The sequence below is a fragment of the Ambystoma mexicanum genome, chromosome 11, assembly GCF_040938575.1.
Source record: "Ambystoma mexicanum isolate Mex_15411 chromosome 11, UKY_AmexF1_1, whole genome shotgun sequence".
Lineage (NCBI taxonomy): Eukaryota > Metazoa > Chordata > Amphibia > Caudata > Ambystomatidae > Ambystoma > Ambystoma mexicanum.
This window is the reverse complement of record NC_090934.1, coordinates 815106906-815111539: the sequence shown is the minus strand read 5'-3', so window position 1 is coordinate 815111539 and position 4634 is coordinate 815106906. Positions and strand designations below refer to the sequence as shown.

At 43.8% G+C, this 4634-nt stretch overlaps 1 non-coding gene across 1 annotated transcript; it reads left to right on the top strand.

Moving 5' to 3' along the window:
- Nucleotides 1–1126: 1126 nt before the first annotated feature.
- On the top strand, nucleotides 1127–1286 carry LOC138505310 (U1 spliceosomal RNA). The gene has a single exon (XR_011280122.1). It is a non-coding gene; the product is annotated as a U1 spliceosomal RNA (small nuclear RNA).
- The last annotated feature ends 3348 nt before the right edge of the window (nucleotides 1287–4634 follow it).

The following is a 4634-nucleotide window of genomic DNA, read 5'->3' as shown; positions in this document are numbered from 1 at the left end:
ATACCAAGTACATTGGACATTATAGATGTGGCCAGTAAGGTATCCAAGCATGGCGAATGTCACATGTACAGCACAATATGTTACCCTAGTAGTGCCCCAATAACACACTGCAACCTGCAAATGGGCCTCAGTGGACCACCTGCCAAGGTTTCTGGAAGTTGCTTATGATCTTGATCTGTGATCTATGATATGATCTGATTTGATAGGTTATTTATAACACGCTTAATACCCATGCAGCAGTGATCCCAACCATAAAAGTGAAACAGGCAAGCCCAACAGGTATAACTTATTTTCACTCTTTTGGTAGCGCAGTCTGAGGGCAGCCTATACCCTTCAGGAGGGGTGTGAGCTGATACAGTTGCAACACAAAAAACAATAGTACTATGTTCCCAAAATACCTTAGTTCTTGTCTTTCGGATCTCAACAGAGCCAGGCTTTTCAGCATCAGACCAGAAGCATGGGTGCCTTTGCGCTGGGCTGGGGTCAAGTCGGAGAGCAGCAGCGATGGTCCCCAATGATGCATTTCTGTTTGGCAGTGGTGCTGATTTGCAGGTAGAAAACGCTGGGAACAGTAGGCCGTGCCAAGTGGATGGCACTGGAAGACTCAGTGACCTCTGGGCCCGGACAAGGGAATACTTGCCTTTGGCGCTGTGCAGGCTCGGCTGACACAACACGCCATATGGTTCCGGAAAAGATGTCAAAGCTTCAGCATTGTCATTGAGCAGAACTCTGAGATTCAGGGGTGGTGGAGCGTCGAGGTCCAGGATGATTATGATGGTGTCAATGGGGCCAGCGCTGAGCAGTTCCGCTCAGGAGGGCCATGGGCCCATGTGGGGCCGACAGGCCAGTGGGCAGACTGCAACAGGCCTGCTCGAGCCATCCTGCTATTTATACAAATCTCAGGCCGAGCAGGGCCTGATGGGAGAAAGGAACTGCGCTACAATCTGCTCTTCTGCTGGGCTCTGCCTGTTGGAGCTTCCCCCTACACGCGGGACAGGCAGCTCTGCTGATGCTCAGAGCTTCCGGGTTGGTGGGGGGTTGGGGTTGGGTCAGGGCCTGCCTTCTCATCCTTGATTAGCGGGGCTTCCCAGAACTGACCCAACCCCTGCCCTCTTGCATGCAACTCATACTTAGCTGGCAGGGGAGAATCTGATCTCAAGGGCAGATCTCCCAGGGTGAGGCTTACCCATTGCACATCAGATTTGCTGACCCCTGCTATGTTCCCAAATGCGGGATACACGACTGCATTATTTCTGGTAGTGGGAGACTGCATTTGCGCTCTCCCCTGATTTATTGGTGAAAGAAAAGGTAAAGTGTGTACTAGGCCTGCTAGGTTGCATACTTTAAGATTGTGCTCACATTGCGTTTCTTCCATTAGGTTCACCTTTGGGTGATCGCTTTTCCACATTTTATCTGTTGAATTGAATTATGCTTCTTTCATCACCACAGAAGTAATGTGTATTACAGAGATAAGCTGCCATATGTATTGGGCACACTGCACATGCTCAGACAGCATCAATCATGCTTTGTACGGGACAATGCTGGCCTAAATTGGGAACAGCCAGCATAGACATGTTGCTTCAGGACATTTTTTGGGTACAACCAGCATGACAATGTGTTAGATCAGTGACACTGCTGTCTTACACTGTGGACACATTGATCATTAAAATGTGTTGTGTTGTAAAATGTTCTTTTCTGCCGTTGGTGACATGGAATTTTCATGTTCCCCTTTAGAACTGATTGTAAACTTATGTTTTTTTGGTCACCTTTTCTGCTGTAAAATGCACCATTTCAACCCCATATTTGAAAATAAATTCTTGGGGGGGCAAATCCCCAAACCCTCCCTAGAACCTTGTAGCTCCCTCGCTACGCTTCGTCGCCCCCACTATTTCAGAAAAATATTAACACATAGACACTGAAAGAAATCACAAGCAACTAACCTTTGATCACTGGCCATGACACCAAAAGCTATCTTTGGGACTGCATGGCTATCCCTGCCTGTGATGCAATTGTGCCAAAGGTCACACAATATCGCTTTTTAATATACTGCTTTGGGTGAGTTTGACTTTTGACTCGCCGGCCCACTGGGTGACAAAAAGTTAATGCTTCGGCCCCACATTCAAAAAGGTTGGACAAACCTGCCCTAGTGGAATGGAAAGGAAATTTGTCTTGGGACTGGACTAAACAGAGCTGCAGCTCCACATCAGGGCCTTCATTCTGTTCATTGTGTACTAGGCCTTAAAATCCAATATGGTGGCACTCTTGCCATGTCGACCCGCTGACCTCGCTTTTACCACAATACCCTTCTGACTCTGCCTCCTTCAGCTCCCTTCTCGCACCTCACTCAAAACATAACTTTGTGTACTATTTCTAAACACAGGGCCTATAACACACTGCCTGATCTACAACCGCAACATTAATTGCTCATTGTGTGTTGCTATATGATGCATCTATTAGTTGTCAAAACTACTACAAGTGATACATTCGCCTTCTGCCACGCAAAGCTGAACCTGCTCACACTGTGCACTGACTAATAAGTTTTTCTCAGCCTAAAGCTTTTTGCCTGGCTAGGGCGCTATACGTGCATCCCAACATTATCCTAAGTGGCAGAGAACGTAAATGCCCGGAGGACAATGCAGCAGTAGCAGTCTCGTCATTGCCATGCTACAAGCTGAAAAATACAAGGAAATACACGTGAAACCATGGCTTCTCCTGCTTCAACAGCCAGACGTTGATACAATTTACAGTGCACTTCAAATTGGACTGGTCACTCTTCACAAGGATTGAAGATTGTAAGACCTTCCTGTCCCTGTTGCCCTTACCTGCCTCATGCCACTTACCACACCCGGTTTGAATTGATTTATGTACACCAGACTCCTGTTTAGTAATATTACTTGCCAGCTAGTTTAGTTATAGAAATCCAATAACTTTAGACAAAGTGCAATAGCGATGCTGCATCAATGCCCTTCGCAGATACTACAACATTAAAGTAGCTTTGGTAAAATAAATCAGCAACAGATATGAAATATTCAATATTTGTATGACAACAAGGTACATTTCAAGGCTGTTGCATAGGTTTAAAAAAAAGTAACGGCTTCTTTGATCTCCTGTATTATATGAAAAAAAGAAATACCCCAACATATAGATGCATGGGGAAAGACAACTGTTTTATAAACAGTGATGTCTAATCTAAATAGGCACAGTACCCTATTTCTATGAATCAAATTAGAAATAGAGCTTCAGGATCCATGTGCTTACACCATGTAACCAGATATTACACAGGTGATTGAAGAGTCTAGTTCAGTACATTGGTCCCCAGGTCATTTCCCGCAACTAAGGGCATGAACCATCAATATTTTTGCATGTTTGCAAAAGTAAGATTTGCTGTCAATCCAAGAGCTTCCATTTCCTTTCTATATTCCACTATCCTACCATTGCACTTCTAAATTCAATCTGCAACTAGCATTTGAAAATTAATGTTGATCACCGAAGTGCTTCCAATTTAATGGAAGAATAGAACGAATGACTAAACATGTTCTTCAGACTCCTGAAGTGTAGCTCCAATCCTAAGCATGTAATATTACATTTCATTTTTTCTGGATTGGATAAGTATTTAGATGCAGGAGCACCCCCTACTATTTGCATGATGCATTTATGCTCACAAAATGAAATGCAACATGTAGTGATCCCTACAAAAGTCTTAATTTAAAGTTTGAATACAAACTGAATAGGTGAAGACATTTCACATTGAGAATTCTGGACAAACAGTAAATGTTACCCAGGTAACATATTGTGAGCAGGTGATCTCAATAGTTTGAAAACTGCGTATTGACCCATCACCATAGGCTGACTACTCTTGGCACTAGTGGGAGAGGTCTATCTTTGGCAGGAGTTCTGTTTCAATGCTAATGACTCTAGAAGAGGTGGATACTAAAATCTCTATTTTTACACGTATGTGAGTCTGGAAGAATATCACGCACTTGGCAACAGTCAATTCTGATCCCAATTCACAAGAAAGGCCCTCGTCAATTCCTGATAAACTATAGACTTTTAGCGATGCCGGACAGTAGCTCAAAGATTTTCTCAAAGCTACTTTTAAATTTGCGCTCTGACTGGATGGAAAATAAAGGGCTCCTGAGCATGTGCCAGACTGCTTTCAGGAAAAACTGTAGTACAGCGCACTCTGTGGGTTTTACTCACCCTGGTTTCAGATACATTACAGGATTCTAATTCGACACTTTTCATTTGTTTCGTAGATTACAGCTATGCATTTGATTGTGTTAGACGACCCAAACTTTGGGATAAACTGAGGCGATGGGGCATAAATCCATCCATTCTGTATTTTCTTAAACTGCTCTATGGCAACACATACGTAAGGGTTCAACTCTCACAAGAGGGAAATCTTACTGGGCCCTTCCCTACTAATACAGAACTAAAGCATGGGTGTGTTCTTTCCCCCCTGCTTTATAATCTGTCTCAGATTTTGCACAAATGCTGAAATCTATTAAGAACGTTCCTCCTTGTTTTGGTAGCAAGGAAATCCACTGCCTTACACATGGGGACAACACAGTGATATTCGACTGCACTGCAGTTGGATTGCAACATTCTCTTGATGCTTGTCAATGCTGACAAGA